Below are 18,748 nucleotides of genomic sequence, written 5' to 3'. Positions count from 1 at the left end.
CCTCCCTACCCAGGCAGCTCTTTCCAAACTGTTTGACTTTTCACCTTTTCTGTGAAGCCCTCCATGGAAACAGGAGTGTAACAAGCCTCTCCCTTTTCTCCCCTTTCTTAGCTATTCATAAGTACCACAAAGGAGACATAGAGGTTACCTAGCTATCAGTGTGAGATCATAGTCCCTCACCAAGAACTTACACTATTACAACCATGATCAATACTACTAATGTTAATATGATTCATGTATGCATTAAAAATAAAAATGAGAACGGACGTTAATGATGGAAGGTTCACTTGGTGCCAGGGGAGGAGGCCTGGCTCTGTACTTTAATTAACCCATTTAGCTCACACAACAACCGTGTTTATTGCCATCCCATTTTACAAGGGAGGAAACCTGAGGTTAAGAAAACAGGTAACTTTAGCCATGCGCAGTGGTGCACATCTGTAATCCCAGCAGCTCAGGAAGGTAAGGCAGGAGGATTGTGAATTCAAACCTAGCCTGAACAACTTGGTGAGGCCCTAAACAACTTAGTGAAAACATGACTCAAAATAAAAAATAAAAAGGCGTGGGGTGTGGTCTAGTAGTTAAGTGCTCCTGGGTTCAGTCCCTGGTACCAAGAAAAAAAAAAAATGAAAGAAAACAGGTAACTTGCTAAGAGTGAGGATTCAAAGCAGAGTAGTTCCCATGAGGAAATGCACACAGATGTCTGTGAGCTCACACACCTTAACCACCAGACTCCATACAATTGGACAAATATTCCTAAATGTAGAAGATATAGGACAACTGGAAATCCACTTTTCTCCCAGAGACAGAACAAATACCCACAGCTTCCAACATCTTGGCTTCAAGATGTAAGCAAGAGGCAGGAATGACACAGGAATTTATTCTGTGTAGGTACCATCAATGGTGTCAGGCATGCAAGTATAAACAAATGAGACTAGTCTAAGCTTTTCAGTGGTGGCTAAGTGTCTACTATACAACCTCTCATTTTATTTTCATGCATGACATCAAGTTCCTTTGTTTATCCATTCATTCATTCGGTGGTTAAACTGCACGGTGCCAGAGGGTGAAACAGATCAAGAGAATAACAACACAAAATATTATCCAGTAAAATAAGGTTTAAAAAGCTATTGGAATACCAAGGAAGAGGAGATGTGATGATGATGATGGTAACAACCATGACAGTGATATTTAGGAACAAAACATGAAATACTCACCTGCATAAATCTTACTATAAGGAGATTTATTAACCTGCTATTTATTCAACTGTCTTTAATGCACACAGCTCACGAGGATACAGGATGAAAGAACAGGATGCACATACATGTACATGCACACACACAGGAGCACAAGGACGGCCATATGTACCAGATATACTAAGAGGTAAAGAGAAAATACCTTGAAGGGACAACTTTCCATAAAAACTGCCCTTTTATAGGGCCTCTTTACTCCTACAAATCAGCTTTTCTTGAAAATACTATAAATACAACCCAAAGGAGGTCTTTTTAAAAGTTCTGCCTTAATAAATAGCCCAAGCTTCCATCTTGCAAAACTGCATTGACTTAAAAGCAGTGTACTAACCGTCCCCAGGTAAGTAGGTGCACCCTGATTTCACTATTCATACTACCAAAGAGCATACTGACATACCGAGAGAAATGTGGACATTGGGGTGGTTAGGGTCAGTAGTATGGAGGCAAGAGGACTTTATGCCAGAGCAAAGTCAGGAAGCCAGGAGGTTGAGTTTATTTTGTGGTTCTGGGGGTGGGAAAATGCGGCCAAATCACTTCAACTAGTTTGGCAAGATCATATAATGAACCACCTAGCACCAGATGTGATGCAAACCCAATGCTCAATAAATACTAATTCCCTTCCCACCTGTAGATACATCTGAAAAACTATAATTTCTCATAATCTAAAAGACTACCTTTAAACCACAATAGATAATAAAATGATTTCAAGGTCCTCTCATGAGAAACAGATGTACCCCTACTCCTACCATGCTTTTAATTTATAGAATTACATGCCAAGAAGGAATATTAGAAATCATGTGCTCAACCTGTTTGTTGTACAGAGGGTAAACTCAAGACCAGAGAGCTAAAGAGACTTGTCCCAGTCACACAACTAGTTATAGCAGAGTCTGTCCTTGCCCAAACATCCAAGTACTCAGGCACCCAAATAAATCCAGTTTCTACTGAATCCTACTATTTGGGGGGCTTCTAGTTATAAATGATGCTTATTCGTGCAAACACCTTTGAGACACTTAAAAATGTCTTTCACCAACAAAATACAGTGAAATGGCAGATGGCAGAGTCCTTTCTACACAATGAGCAGTATGTTTGAGACAGAAGTGTCCAGGAAAAGATGAGGAGCTGGAGGAGAAAAGGAATGAGCATAGAGAAAGGTTCAGAGATGAGAAGGGATACAGAGACCCCCATATTTTACAACCGTGCATCAAGATCAATTCCATTACAATCCACAAATGGAATCTGACAACGCCTCCAGAGACACTTCTCTCTTCCTTTTGTCTTCAAGCCTAGAGGATACAAAAGCCATCACTCCTACAGATCAGACAAAAAATGTAAGAATTTTCAGAAGAAAAAAGAAACGAGGTTGTTTTGTTTCAACATTTTATAAAAGGAGGTTCAGTTTGAGTTGCTCATGTCCTTAAGCTTTAGGTTTTAGCAGAACCATGATTAACCACAGGTTTCAGTAGACCCAAGGCCTGTCTGTTTATCTGCCAAATGTAAAAGTGCTGTGGAACCCATGTTCAGGCTGCTTCAGAAAAGCAAGCACCTTGCTAAGAAGAAAAAGTCTAATTTAAGCATATCAAACTTGACAGCATAATTTTTTAAAAGATTTCTATCTCAAAGAAAGTTTACAAGCAGGGAGTGAGGCTACAAGGCCATTATTTCCTGGCACAATAAGAATTGAAGAACAATTGTCCAATTAGCAGTTATGGACCCAGGGAATTCCTTTGCATTGTGCCCTTACTTTCTTTGTCTTTGTTCTAAAGAAAAATTCTGCCTTCAGGAGTCTGAAATAATGAAAGGGTCCTTCATTATGTCAATAAGCTTGGATGGAGTCCCTGTGGCACAGGGACCTTGCCTGGTAATGAGGCGTAAGATGCAGCTGTGCCTAGTTAAACCTCCTCATATCCTCCACAGTAGGAGGCAACCCAGGCTGAAGTCCCCAAGAAAAGGAGGAGGACCTATGAAGGTGACAGAAAAGTGGGCTTTGGGGATAAGACCCTCAGTCTTCCTTGGATTGAAGTCTTACCCACAGACCTCTCAAAATAAGAACGGGAAAACATGAAAACATCAAATAAAATTCCATTCTATACAATATGGGATGCCCGGTTCACACAGATCTTAGATGAAGAAACCAGAACCTCAAACGTTCCCAACCCCAAATCTCACCCAATAGGTAACATAGGTTTTCCCCACTGCCATTCAAACTTCTAATAGCTGGCACTCAGATAGCTGGTGAAAGTTCCACTTCCTCCAGCATCATTCATAAGGAATGTGTGGACCTCAAGAAAGCAGGGTACAGCTCAACCAAAGAAGAACTCCTAGAAATCAGAAATGACTGTGGACACTCTATGAAGCATAGTTTTTGTCCCTGGAAGCATTCAAAGTGGGATTGTCAGGATACTGCAGAGAAGACAGGAGGAGGAAAATGGCAGAGAAAATGTCTAAAATCATTCCCAAGTTTATAACAACCTGAAGCCATTAAACAGTGTCAAGTTTTACATTTTTAAGAGAATTTTTACTATTCTCATCCAAAGGCTATTTTTGTATGTGTGCTCTTCCATTCTAGGCTCCTGCTCTATGTGAAATGAGGAGGGTAAATTAACTTTTCTAGACCTCAGATTTATTATTACTAAAATGAAGGCCAAGGATTAGCCTCTCAAGTCTCTTCCAGCTTATATGCTTTCTGAATAAGCAGAAGGGTTTATTCTTTTTACCAAGTTAAATTTCAGAAATTCTGCCTTTCTATAAAATTCAACAGGATCTGCTAAAAGTTACTAGAAAAGAATTCAACATGGTGACAAGACACAATATAGATATGACAAAAGCAATAGGCTTCCTATATACTATCAATTATGAGTTTTAAAATATAAGAAGAATGCTTTAAATTGAAAATTCCTAGGAACAGCATGTAATATGAAGAAAATTATACTTTTTTCTCTGAAGACATAAATATAGATACATACATATTTCTGGGACAGAAAAATAAATATAGCAAGTATGCTGATTCTTTCAAATTATTTCATAGGCTTAATGCAATTTCTCAGCATCTGCATTCTTGATATTTTCCATCCCCTAATTCTCTGTTGCATGGGGCTCCTCTGTGCATTACAGGAGGCTGAACAGCATCTCTAGTCTCTCCATTCAAAAGAGGCCAGCCAGCGCCCTGAGTTCTAATGACCAAAACTAAACTCTGCCCAGACATTGCCAAATGTTCCCACTCAAATAGAGAACCACTGACCTGATGCAAATTCCAAGTTTATCTTTCCTTATTCATTACCTTGACAATGGATTCTACACTTAGAAAAATAAGAAGTAGTAACACTGGTCAAAAGGTTTTGAAAAATAAAATAAATACATTATAAAGCTATGAAATCGCATCTATGGAACACAGAAGGAATACTAATTAAATTGAACAAAGAAACTGAAGCCTTAGAGCATAACCTCAGATATATACTAAAAATTATCATATGATGACATTACAAATGAGTAGGGAAAAGAAGATCAATAAATAGTAGTGCTATAACTGCTTGTTATAGTTGGGGGAAAATCAAAGCTAAATTGTTATTCACAATACATATGTTTTGATTACCTACCACTACATAGCAAACTATCCACAATTTGGAATCATTAAAGTAATAATTTATTATCCTTTTTGGTTCTGGGTGTTATGGAGCTCAGCAGGGGTCATCTCTCTAAGGATCTTTTGTGCACTGCAGTCAGATGTCAGCTAAGGCTGCTGTCACCTGAAAGGTAGACTAGATAGACTTTTAAGGTAGCTCATTCCTATGTTGAAAACTTATGCTGGCTGTCAACTAGGGGCTCAGCTGGGGCTGTCAATGGCAGCACATGACTTAGGCTTCTCACAGCATGGCAGCTGGCTTCCAAAAGACAGAGGGAGCTTTCAGATCAGTTAAGGACCATGCCTGCCATAGGCACACATCGCTGCTTCTGCCATACGTTATCCTCCAAGCAATTTCAGGGCCTGCCCAAATTCAAGGGGGTGGAGAAACAGACTCTATCTCCCAGGAAGGGAATCACAAAACCACACTAGAAGAGCACATGGAGTAGGAAAATACAATGAGCACACACTGATAAATTCCAGGGAAATAAAGAGGAGCTAAATATTTTTTAAAAAAAATATATGAAACAATGAAAAAATACACCTGAATTTTTACCTCACTTTAGGATGCATGAATCAATGATTAAAAGACATAGCTAAAAAAATATTGTAGGTCAGTAAGTACTATAAACAAAATGAAAAATCAAACAAAAGACTAGGAAATAAACTAACATTTTACTTACAAAGGGTTAGATGCCCTTCATTAGATGAATGGATAAAAAATGTGGCATATATACACAATGGAATATTACTCAGCATTAAAAGAGAATAAAATAATGGCATTTGCAGGTAAATGGATGGAGTTGGATAATATTATGCTAGGTGAAGTAAGCCAATCCCTAAAAACCAAAGGCTAAATGTTCTCTTTGATTAGTGGATGCTGATCGGTAATGGGGGGGGGGGTGAGTGGTAAGAATGAAGGGAATTGTGATTGGGCAAAGGGGAGGGTGGGGATGGGTAGAATGGGTGCAGGAAAGATGGTGGAATGAGATGGACATCATTACCCTAGGTACATGTATGACTGCACATATGGTATGACTCTTTATCGGGTACAACCAGAGAAATGAAAAGTTGTGCTCCATTTGTGTATAATTAATTGAAATGCATTTTGCTGTCATGTATAACTAATTAGAACAAATTAAAAAACTAAACTGAGAATGTAAAAAAAAAGGGGGGGTTGGATAATATACAAAGAGACCTTTACAAATCAATAAAAAAGACAAACACTCTTGTGTGGGGAAAAGCAAAGGGCATAAATAGTTCATAAAAGAAGAATCCAGTAGATTAGAGAAAAAACAGACATTCAATATTTTGTTAGTAGATTGAGATGAGAGTGTAATATGTAATATAAACCTTTTGAGAAGTAATTTGGCACAAAGGTACTTGAAATATTCATTTGACAAAACCATCTACCCTAAGGAACTATTCAGAGGTTTAGACCATTGTTTTTAAATATATTTGTGAAAATATAACTTTACTTTCTAAAAAAGAAAACCTAATTTTAAAATAAGAGTACACATCTTAAAAACTTCTGTTTTTGAAGAAGGAAGAGCTACATGGGAAAAGTTCATGACACAATGTGAAGAAAGGAACACAAAACATTATTTTGAATAAAATTACCACATATGCACATGTATTTATCTCCTAAAATATTAATAATTGATAACTCCACATTTGTGAAGTACTGGGAGGTGATTTTTATTTCATCCTTTTTTCAGTATTTCTGTTTCTATAATAAATATTTAGTCATTAATTTTTATCCTTGGGAAAAACGCTAGTTAAAGAAAAATATTAGTACTGTTGGGTTAAAAAAAATAGCAAGGTCACATGTTACTAAGTACTGCCAAAAGATAAAAAGCAGGAAGCAGGTTAAAAAGCAAGAGAATAAGAGAATAAGCATGATTGTACAGCCAGTGACATCAGAATTGGATTACACCTGGAACCACTGACCCATTACATAGCCCATTTGGTCATCAACCAAGTCACTTTCCCAGGATGGTGAACAGGCCATGGCATAGATGGATGCACAGTTGCTCAGTGAGACCACTTCATCTAGTCCATTTGTTTTCTTTAGTGAGTTCAAAATGTTTCCACCTTAATAGACTTTCAAATGATGAAATATTTAGGAAAAAATTATAGGACATTGGCCACCATCAAACTTCAGTTAATTGATTGATTGATTTTACTGGGGATTGAATTCAGGGGTACTCTACCACTGAGCCACATCTCTAACGCTTTTTATTTTTTACTTTTGAGATAGGGTCTTGCTAAGTTGCCAAGGCTGGCCTCGAACTTGCGATCCTCCAACCTCTGCCCCCCAAGTAGCTAGGATTATAGGCATGCATACCCTTCCTGGCTTGGCCACCAGCAATGTTTTAACCAAAGGCCTTCCTGAATTTCATAAGTTTCTGATCACGGACAGCCTCTACTGTTCTTTCAGATAGAGGGACTATGAGTATAACAACTCCCTCACCCCTGGTTCATAAGCTCTAGCTTGCATAAGAAATCCTGGGTTCTCAAACTTTAGAATGCTGAGGTGCTTGTAAAAACTGGGCCTCATTCAAAGTTTCTGACTCAGTGGGTGTAGGGTGCAATCCAAGAATGTGCATTTCTAACAAGTTCCCAGATGATGATGCTCTAGGTCCTGTAACCCCCTACTTTAAAAATCATCACTTCAGGAGATCATATGAAGAGTTAAGTATCTTCCCGCTGTGTGCTATTATTCATATAGTCCTTATTTCTTATATTAAGAACATATTATTTGAGATCTGTTAACTTTTTAATTATCCATAACACAAATTACCCAAGAACTTCTAAGTCCAGTTTCAGATGGAGTTGTGCACTCAAAAGCTAAGTCCAGCCCCAAAGGTGAACATAAATCACCTCTCTGGAATTCCTCTTGATTGACAAATCAGAAACTTCAGCAACCCTGAAATCTGCCATCCTTCACTCTTTCACTCTCCCACAGAAAAAAAAAGCAAACTTTCCTCAACATTCCTATAAAAAAAATTCTTCCCTCCCTTCTTCTTCTCTCCTCTTCCTCCTTTAATCCAGTCTCAGCCTCTTCCAATGCAATTCCTCTATCCCCATTTCTCCTTCTGTCACTCTTTACTAACTAGCATATTAATATTCAAAAATATATGATGTGAATTGTGGTGGGATGGGGTATCCTGGGGAACTATGAGGCTTCTTTCTTTTCAGTTAACATTGTACTTTCCTCAATGGACAAAGAAGAAAGAAAGCCTGAATCACACAAGCTTTAATCATTTTTGCTTCTGCTACACATTCGTATGTCCATCAATTCCTTCAGCCATTTAATACACATTTTGCTAGATATCTACTGTAGAACAGGCCCTGTGTTAGGTTTAAAGAAACTGGAAGTAAAAGTGGGATCATTTGGGAGGTGACTGGAGCACAGAGATGCTTCACGGGGAAGTCGAATATTTAGCCTAAAGATGAATGCAGACCTGAATTTTATGTCATGCATGCAGTGGCAGATATCTGAAACACTTTTCTTCAGGACTTCATTCTTTTGATTTCACTCCATTAAAATGTACCAGTCCTTGTTAAGGGTAGCCCTATATATTTCCAAGAGTAATTATATCTATATATGAAAAGGTGCCATGCCCCTGTCTAATGAGGAGGAACATGGATGTCTTAGATACACCCTTTAAGGATGAAAATTGGGAGTCTAGAAAGTATCTGAGACAAACCACATCCTTACCTGGTTCTGGTTTCCCTGAAGTGGGTCACTGAAAGATGCTCTTCTCTACCCTGGCTTGCACATGGTCCTGTGGTAGTTCTCAAGGCGTAGTGCCGTCCCAGCAGCGTAAACACCACTAGGGAATCTGTTAGAACGCCAATTCTCAGGCCCCACCCAGACCTACCAAAACTCTGGGGGTAGGGCTAACCTGTTGGCATTTTCATAGGCCCCTGGAGGGTCCCTTAATTGTTTCCCTAGGTCACAATCAATTCTATTCCCATGTCTATTATAGAGCCTGTCCCTCTACTATCAGTACATACTATTACTACAGGTCTTAAAGATTTGTTAGGCTCTTTTATTCATGTATAAGTGTCATTTTCAGAAATTCACATGCAGGTTCATAGGTCATTTGTTCAGAGCTAGGCTCTTTGGTACCTGGCAGAGAGTGGGTTCCTATGGCTAAGACACTGGCTCACGGAGGAGACACTGTGAAAAGAAAGATCCCCATTGGTAAATGTCAACATGAGCAGCTCTTTAAGGGTAAGTCATAGGCTTCTTAAACTGGTGTGACTTACTACCAAAACAGGACTGGTTTTGCCTGCTTTTCAAAATTCTCAGGGCTCTCAATAAGGCATGTTTTTTGCGTACAGTTGAAAAAGGCCCATGTAAATCCCCCATTGTGCAATAAAATGTTCATCTCATGTTATTTAGCATCCTCATTCTCCCTTTAGGGGATGAGAGAAGGAAAGGGTAGAAGATGCATATTTTTAGAATCAGGGAATGATTTATCATTCAATGAAACAGCATAGATAGAGGCTTAAATCAAGTGTGTGGAAATAATATGTTGTTATTACTTGTCTTAACTCTGCTAAATTATAACCTATAAACCCTGCAGTGCTTGACTTTAAATATCCCATCCGCATTTGCAGGAAATCTAAATGGTTATTTCCTCCTTTAGCACATGCATTGCAGGAGGATTTATGGTTGTTTCCACAAAGCATATATGAGGAGCACATTATCCAAGATGTCAGTGTAACCAGGCACGATTGATAAGCACACAGCCTACATCACATATGTATTCTGGGAGCCTTTATGTGCAGTTAATTAGTTTAGCTATTGCTTTCATGGTTCATTTAGAAGCCTCATGCTTCATTAAATATCAATAAATTTTATCCTCAAAAAACCTTTTCAGTAAAAATATGATTGTCTCTTCAAGTGATAATCTTGTTAATGGATGTATATATTGCAAGTATGTCTATCAGGACTGACAAAACTCTGAATTGCCATGGTTGCAGTACCCTGAAGTAATATGCAAATTTTATTCTATAGTTTAACACACATGCCTCATCCACACATATTTTCTTACAGTAGGGGGAAAAAAGCCTTTTTTTTTCTTTTCCAAAAATGATGTGTCTTTTAAGCTTCTATTTTTATTTCGTCAAGAATGCCTACTTATGTTTCATAAGGCTCCTTTTCTCCATTACATTAATTCTGAGTTTCTCTTTATTGGAAAGACTAGCGTTTAGCAACTTTCCATTGTGCAAAAGAAAAGTTTTCAGTAAACATGTGTTCTTTGCTTCCCTGGTGCTTGCGTCTATAAAGGGCAGGGGTCACAGTTACTGGGCTATGACCATCGGCCCTACCAGTAATTTATCTGGGTTGCTCACGGAATGCCAAGAGCAAATGGCTCAGGCAGGGATATCAGGAGAGAAAAGGGAGAGCCTCATCCATGAAAACAGAAGTAGCATCTCCTGCACTCTCCCCTACATTTCAGGTCCAGCTCACATTTTCTGGGAAGATGTCACCAATCTGCAGAAGCTGCCACAGAAGCTGCCACTCATTTCCTGTGGCACTTTGTCAACACTTTCATTACAGAATGTATTACAGTGGTTCAGTCATTCATTTTTCCATCCATTCATTCAACAAAAAATGTATTGCTGAGAATACAATGGTAACCAAGACAAGGCCCCCCCCTTCTTAAAAACTGTATATTCTAGAGGTGAGGGGATCTACAGTAAAACAAATAAATAGATTAAATAAACAAGATTATTTAGACAAAGGTAAGTGCCCATGAAAAAAACTAAAATGGGTAGGTGTGATGGGTGATCATGGGATGGGAGGCTCCTCTGGAGTACGTGACAGGAAAGGCCTGTGGACAAGGTACCAGAAGCTGAGGTGACAGTGGTGAGAAGAAAGCAGTCATGCAACACTATGGGGGAGGTCTCGGGGACAGAAAACAGCCATGCACAAAGACCTACAGCTGAATCATCTTGCTGTATTAGAGGAGGGAAAAGAAAATGAGTTGAATGGAATGAACTCAGCAAGGGGGGGGGGAGGCATGGTACCCAATAAATGTGATGACCTACCTGTCTCTTGACTAGACTAGAAGCTCCTAGAGAATGGGGCATGGATCTTACTTAAGTTTGCACCTCTAGTATGTAGCCCTATTCTAACACACGGTCCAAAGATGTGGGATGAATGAATAAGTTGAATGAACCATCTCCCAGGGTCACATATGACACCCTCGGGGTTTTCTATCATTTTGTATAATCTCTGCTTTCTCTCTTGCTCCCCTCTTTCAATATTGTGTTCTATCCTTCCTGTTCAAAAAGAGCATACCAGAGTCTCTTAAATGCTGGAGAGGGTTCTCAAAGTTATTTTACATCAGAGATGATGAATTTGTGCTTGGGCATGCATATGGTTTCAATGATTCCTCATGTGACCAAGAATGAAATGTATTCAGGAGGGAAGAACTACAAAGACAAGGTTTAAAATAGTAGCTTGAAGTTACTCAAACTCCTGTCTTGGGGTTTATTTGTGTAGTACTTCAACTCAGCCAATACAGTCAACCAAGAATAAACACTAATATTGTCATTATTGTCATCATCATCACCATCATCTCTCTGAACACAAAATAACATATATAGGGCTGGGGCTATAGCTCAATGGCAGAGAACCTGTCTTGAATGTGTGAGGCACTAAGTTCCATCGTCAGCACCACAAAAAATAAATAAATAAAGATATTGTATCCATCTACAACTAAAAAATATTTTTAAAAAATAACAAATATAAACTTCCCCAGTGAAATTTATTATCATGAGGCATGAGGGAAAAGGAGACACTCTGCAAGAAATCCATTTCCATTTTACAAAATATTTTCAGTTCTTTCAAAATTGGTCTATTTTGCCTCCTCTGCTTCTTCCTTTGTAACAGGCATGGGAGATGAGAGACAATTTTAAAGTAATGGATCAATGAACGCCCGGTTTCATTTCTTCCAAATAACCTCCAGTGGTGATGAGGAACATTGACACTGACAGGCTTCAAGACCACCATAAATCTACAACACCAAATGTGACTGCATTGGATATGTGTGGGAAACACAAGCACACTGGGTTTATGTACACCAGTAAAATTCCAAAGGGGGTCCAATGCCAGGAAAATGCCTTATTTTGTCAAAAAGTACGTTTCCCACACAGCAGCAGGTCTGGCATAGCTTGAGCCACATGTTAAAAACAAAGCAAAGTGACATGTGATATGGGCCTCACTGCCTGATGACAGAATTCACGAGCTGTCTTCACTCTGAGCTTTTCTGGAACAAACTGAGTCCACATAGCCCAAGCCTGTTTGACAGTTCTGTCTTGTTATCCTGTTGTTTTCTGCAAAGTCCTTGCCTTTTAGGTAACTGAGTCTTGATTTCTTATTGCAATTACAAGATTTATCCCCATATTACAAATAATAATCTAATTCCAAGGAACTCTATACTTTCCAACCTCATCTTTACAGAAGTTACTATTGCAGATATAATAATGTTTTTAATGTTTAGAAGAATGTAGATGCCCCCAAAAGAATATTTAAATCAACTGGCAAACCAGGTAGTTGTACCTTTCTTCACTATCATGGTATGGACTGTTGAGAGCCATAGCCAAAGGGGCCCCAGCAAACTTCCAGCTGCCAGCAAACTTCCAGCTGCCAGCTGATTGGCTCCTCTTCAGTGATGCTCATTGGGCTGTTTCCCTGCCCTTTCAGACCATGGAGCTGCTCATTGGGGGACTTTTGTGGCTCCGCCCAAGCGACCCAGCCAATCGGCCTCAAGAGCGGGGGGGGGGGGGGGCGGTGTTGAGAGGCTTGTGGGAAGCCGGTGATGGCAGTTGGGCTCTGAAGGTTTTTCCTGAGGAGCTGTTTTGTTTGGCGTGTGTGGTTCTAAAACTAAAGTTCGTTTCTTTTGACAAGTGGCTCCTGAATTGTGCCCAGCCAGACTGCGGCAATGGACAGTACTTTAGTATCTCCATTGATAATCATTATAGTCTCAATTGTACAAATTTTATGAAACACAAATTTTAAAAAATAATATTAGCTTCTGAAAGGCCAAATTTTCACCAGGTTAACTATTTTGGTATTTCCATTACACCATTACACCTGTTCTGTACAATAAGAAAAAAAGGAGCTTTTGCATACACTGCGAAGAGTATATGTAAGTGGTTTCAATAAATGATTTCAAAACCACATCTTTGTTAGATGCACTGTTTTCTTCCTTAGAGTCTACTCATCTCTCTCCCTCTTATCCATCCCCAACTATTATGGCTTAGTAACTATTATGACTTCCTTGCTGTATTACTGTACAATTTCTTTTTTTGGTACAAAACTAACAAAACCACCAAAAAACAGTAGCTTTATACTGCAAAAATTTATTCTGGAGTCCTATATTGAGGTGATAGCTAGGCTGTACTCTCTCTGAAGCCTCTAGAAGAGGGTCCTTTTTTGTCTCTTCCTAACTTCTGGGGCTTGCTGACACTCCTGGGCCTTTCTTGGCTTATAGACACATCTCTCCAGAACTTTCCTCTACTGCAACATGGTCTTCTCCCTATGTGTCTTCTGTAATCACATGGTATTTTTATCTCTGTGTCTATGTCCAAGTTTCTCTCTTTTCATAAGGATACCAGTCATTGAATTAGGTCACACTCTAGTCCACCCAATGACCTCATCTTTTAACTTCATTATATCTACAAAACTTCACTATATCTACAAAACCCCTATTTCCAATTATGGTCACACTATGAGATTCCATATGAGCATGAATTTGAGGGAAACACTATTCAACCAAGAATGAAAACTAAACCAGCATCCTTCAATTACCAACTTTTCCCAGGAGTCCAAAGGACATTTGTAGATAAGACAATTACTCAAAAGGCAGGTGATATAATTCAATGTAGAAGTCTAACAGGAAATCTGTCAGAAGCTTAATGATTTCAGGACTGAAGTACTGGCAGTACTATGAGGTCAATCACCAAAAGATCAAACCACGCAAACACACCGACTCAGTCACCTTTAAAAAAAAATTTAAAAAAAAAAACAGAAAAAAAATGTTTCTTTGGCTGAATTAATCTCTCCTCTGGACCCAGCTCCCTAAGTGGGTGCCCTCTACCTAATGCTTATACCATTCATATGAGTATAGGAAGTACTAACAAAGCCTGGGCACCATGCTAGGTTTTCTATGCAAAACAGCATCACCTCCATCAAAGAAAGGAAGAAACTACCTTTCAAAAACATAAACCAATCAGTATGAAATCACATAAGAAAGCTAAGTTTGAACTTAGATCTTCCTGGATTCAAAGCTTCTACCTCATTTTCATATCTAAACATTTGCCATCCCCTTTAATACACACACACACAAAGAAGGAACACACACACACACACACACACACACACAAACCTACCTCTCAAATGACTGTTTCATTTACCCTGATCATTTTCTCAATCCATGCAACATTTGAGCTAGAAGATACCTCAGTTATCATCCAATATAATAATTAAATGATTAAATTATTGATTAAATAATTTAATTGTACACACTGAAGGCCAGAAATGATAAGTGAGTAGTCTGTTCAAGATAAAGGAAGAGAGTTGAGACCAAACTGGGAATTTGGCCTCAGGCACTCGGCTTCTTGTCCAGCCTAGCAATATGCAGCCTCTCTAGTGGTATTTCCAACTGCGTAATATGAACATATATAGGCAGAATGTCATGGTGGTCTAGAGCATGGACTGAAATATAGGCCTGTCCCTTATGTATGTGAGCCAGTCATTTAGTAGCTTAGCCTCAGTAGGCTGAGCTATAAAATGGAGATAATAAAGTATTAGTCATAGTATCTAGTATCTCATAGGATTGTTCAGAAAATAAATGTACTCAAAAGACTAAATGCTCAATATATGTCAGTTGGTGACAATGGTTTGGGAAAATTATTTACTACTATTACTATTAACACATGCTATAAAAGCTACAATTGAGTGACTTCAGCAATTTTCATCACTGTCCATTTCTAGCAATCATGCTGGTTGCAAATCCTCATTCAAAGATACAATGGCATAGTAATTTCCTGGTCTTTCATAATAATTAACTTTGACCTCTTCCATAATCTACTTTCTGTCCACTCAATTGCCATGTCTTCCTCTATACACAAAATGGGCAAAGCTCTATATTCTGGGTTTAATTTCCCTGAGTGTGTGAGTGCACATTTAACCGCCTTCTTCAAATGATAGTGGGTCATTTAGTGTCCTTAAAAGCCAACAGTATTATTGCATCCTGACTCTGTGACAAATCCTTGTTCTTGTCTCTCATCTTATCTCTGTCTCAGGAAAGCAAGCCCTGAGAAAATTATACAAACAGCCCCAAATATTTGAAATCAGCATTGTGCTCACATGCTTATGTCTCTCTGAAAGCTTAGAGCAGTTCTCTTTCAGTTTTATTCTTTCATTAGCCCAAGGCTTGCTAATTAATTGGAATTTTCCAGAGCTTTTGTTGTTGTGACAAAGGCGAACAATGAAAAAGCTCATTCCTTCATGTTAAAGAGGGTCCATCCACTCTCCAAAGAGTGCAGGGAGGCACAGAGGATAAGAGGGAGGATTAAGTCGACTTTGAAAGGGTCAGTTCCTGCTTCCCTCTCTCAACCCACAGCTGCCATCATCTTTACCTAACCTGATTTATGGGAAGTGACATCTTAACCATGGCTTTTATCCCTCCAGAGGAGAGGCTGCTTAGAGAGAGCATTATGTATGATCTAAAATTAGATGGCAAAGGACATCCTGTAAGTGGGAACAAATAAATATTGGGATGCAAAAGATACTGTATAAAGTGAGAGGCTTATTTGAAAACAAAAATTTATGGATCAGGGAGGAAGGAGTAAAACCCAGATGAACACTTCCAAGCAAAGCAAAGACCAGACTTAAAAGAAACAAAAAGATGCTTAATCTTGACAAAAAATAGCACTGTTTAAACCAAAGATAGCAAAGCAGCTGGAGACTAGGGGTAGTGAAGGGGAGCAAAGAGAGATTAATTCCAAAATTTTTTTCTTTTCAAGGTATCACTATGTAGTTTGGCACACTAGGTTACTGGAACTCATGGAAACTGACGTGGCATGTTTCATCTACACTGTGAAAGATTCTATCATACTTCTGACTTTGAGGATGCAGGAGAACAGAAGCTGGTAGGGTCCTCAAACATGGCAAATAGGCCATTTCCAACATCATCCCTACAGAGTTCCTTTTGACAGAAACACTTCCTTGAATATCCAAGGCAAAAAAAAAAAAAAAAACACTATCCTTTTTAAAACCACAATATTTCCATAATAAAAAAAAAAGTTTTCTTATTTTTAATTTATAGATAGATACTTATAAAAAATTGTTTCCAGCTAGTATCCAGACCTATACATTATGACAAGGAGCTCCACTAGAGCTCCACTATAGCAAAATCATAAAGGCCTCTAAAATATCTCCACCTCCAGGCTGATGCCCAAATGGCAATCTCTCTAGTTACCTAAGGTGCCACCAGGTTCTGAACATACTGAGTGTGAGCTGCCTGCACAGATATCCAGATGGAAACACAGAGAGACACAAAATTATACAAATGGGCCCAGAACAAGGTTCTAGGAATCTCAGTAAGTATAGTCCTTTATGCAATCAAGACTACCTAGGGATTTGTGTGTGTGTGTGTGTGTGTGTGTGTGTGTGTGTGTGTGTGTGTGTCTGCATAGAGAATAAGAACAAGGTTGGAACTCAAAGACTCCAAGGTTTAGAGTAACAAGGCTAAAAAAAAAATACACAAAAGAGGAAGAAAATGTATGCTGGGGTAGGGTGGGGGAAGCCAGGAGGAGCAGGAGCAGAGGGGACTACCTTACAACTTTTAAAGGCACAGAATCTAAAATGAGACTACATAGCTTCAAATACCGGAACCACTATTAACTGGACTTGGAACCTCAGGAAAAGCACAGAACTTCTCCAAACCTCAACTTCACCTCTGGAATATGGGGAAGAGAATTGCTGTTCCAATGTAAAGTACTTGATACGGTGCCATAGTTTGGGGTTTTAAATGTCCCCCAACGGTCCATGTTTTGCAGGCTGGCCCCCAGTCCATATTGCTATTAGAAGTGGTAGAACCTTTCAAAGATGAGACTTGGTGGGAGGAAGTTAGGTACAATGCCCTTGAAGAGAGTTGTGAGACCCTAGACTCGTCTGCTTTCTCTCTTTCACTTGCAGTGAGGATTCCCTCCACATCATGTTCCCTCTGTGATGTACTACTTTGCCACAGGCCCAAAGGCAATAAAGCCAACCAGCTGTGAACTGAAATCTCCAAAACTGTGAGCTAAAATAAATGTTTCCTCTTTTTAAGTTGATTATCTCATGCATTTTATTAAAGCAATGAAAAGCTGACTAATGTACACAGTTGTGTGTGAAGCATTCAAACATTGTTAGCCATGATTACTGTTTATTAAGAGACACTAAAATTAGAAGAGATAGACATGACTGACCAGGAGCATCTCAGATTGTTCCTAGAATTGTTCTGATACACTGAAGGGTAGAAAAGGAAAGCTTCAGCCCAGGAGACAATGGAGAGTAATACAGAAGTCAAAAAGAAACCTGGGATGAGGAGGATGAGAAACCCCAGGATGATTTTTACCATAAAAACAGGCATATGATGTTTAGTCACCTTAAGAGGTAATGTGGAGAATAAATCATAAAGATAATCATCCTTATAGCAATGGCAGCACAAAGGAGAGTTGCACTAGGGATCTGCGTTCAAGTTACAGTCTGAATGTGAACCAAATGGAATTTAGAAAAGGTCCTTTGGAGACTTCAGTTTCATAGAGTTCTGAATGTCCACTACAGTCCCTTCTAGTTATCCCAACTTATGACTCTTTGGCATTCTATAATTTAACTTAAGAATAGTGGCTAAAATGAAAACAAAAAATTAGTAAAGACATCGCGGAACCATGTGTCTTCAGCCTCCTGTGTTCTCAGAATGAAAGAGAGAACAGAGGAGGAATTCCCTTCAGTTTTAAAGGGCACACAGTGAAACGTAGAAGCAGCCACCTCTTCCTTGCTATTTCCTCTTCCACTGACCCCAAAACAAGAGGCAAGAGAAAGGAATAGGACAAAAGAAACTAAATAAAGGCTATAAAAACCAAAGCTATAAAAACCAAAGCTGTGCTCCTGTTCTCCAGCAGCTCCAACAAAGCTTTCAGCATGGGAACAGGGAGAAGGTGATATAAGAAAAATAAGCACAACTCCAACAGAGGATCAGAAGATCAGGTAACATTGGATCCGAAGGGATAAATATCACACCTAACTATTTCTAAGCCCTAATTGTGCTATGGACAAAAGTGATTCCCAGAGAAGAATGTGAATTGCCTAAGAGGAAAAAGTTAGTCTGGCAAAGCTGTCAGAAGAGCTCATGTTTGCTGACTTAGTCCATTACAGATTCCTTAGAATTATGCATCTAACTGATCAAATTCCAAACTACAATTCCTGATAAGAGACTCTGAGGAGGAGGTAATGGGAATGATTGTCTGAAATTCTTGGGAAATTTTTTGATTTCTCCCATTTTCACAGAAGGCTGAGAAGACAAAGAGGAAAGAGTATCCAACACATTAAGCTGCTGCTACATACCAGACATTCTACTAAGTGGTTTCATGCTCACATAAACCTCTCCTCTTTGTGAGTCTAGGAGGTTCTGAGCTACCTGAGGAGAAGGGTAGTGTCTTATTCATCCAGGAATCCTCAGCACCTGACAGAGTGCTGGTGTTCAGCAGGAACTCAATGTATGCTTGCTAGATGAAGATAAAATTTTCCTAGTGCACAAAGTGAGGATCAGGGGAATTATATGACATGTTCTAGGTGGCCGTGTCCCTGGTA

General features: G+C 39.0%; 1 protein-coding gene across 12 annotated transcripts in view; it reads right to left on the bottom strand.

The window, feature by feature from the left end:
• Nucleotides 1–18,748, bottom strand: part of GLIS3 (GLIS family zinc finger 3) — a 441,268-nt gene that overhangs the window by 325,093 nt on the left and 97,427 nt on the right. The window lies entirely within an intron of this gene.

Source organism: Spermophilus citellus, assembly GCF_964194105.1.
Source record: "Spermophilus citellus genome assembly, chromosome: 2".
Lineage (NCBI taxonomy): Eukaryota > Metazoa > Chordata > Mammalia > Rodentia > Sciuridae > Spermophilus > Spermophilus citellus.
The sequence above is the reverse complement of the archived record's forward strand: the minus strand, read 5'-3'. Positions and strand labels throughout refer to the sequence as shown.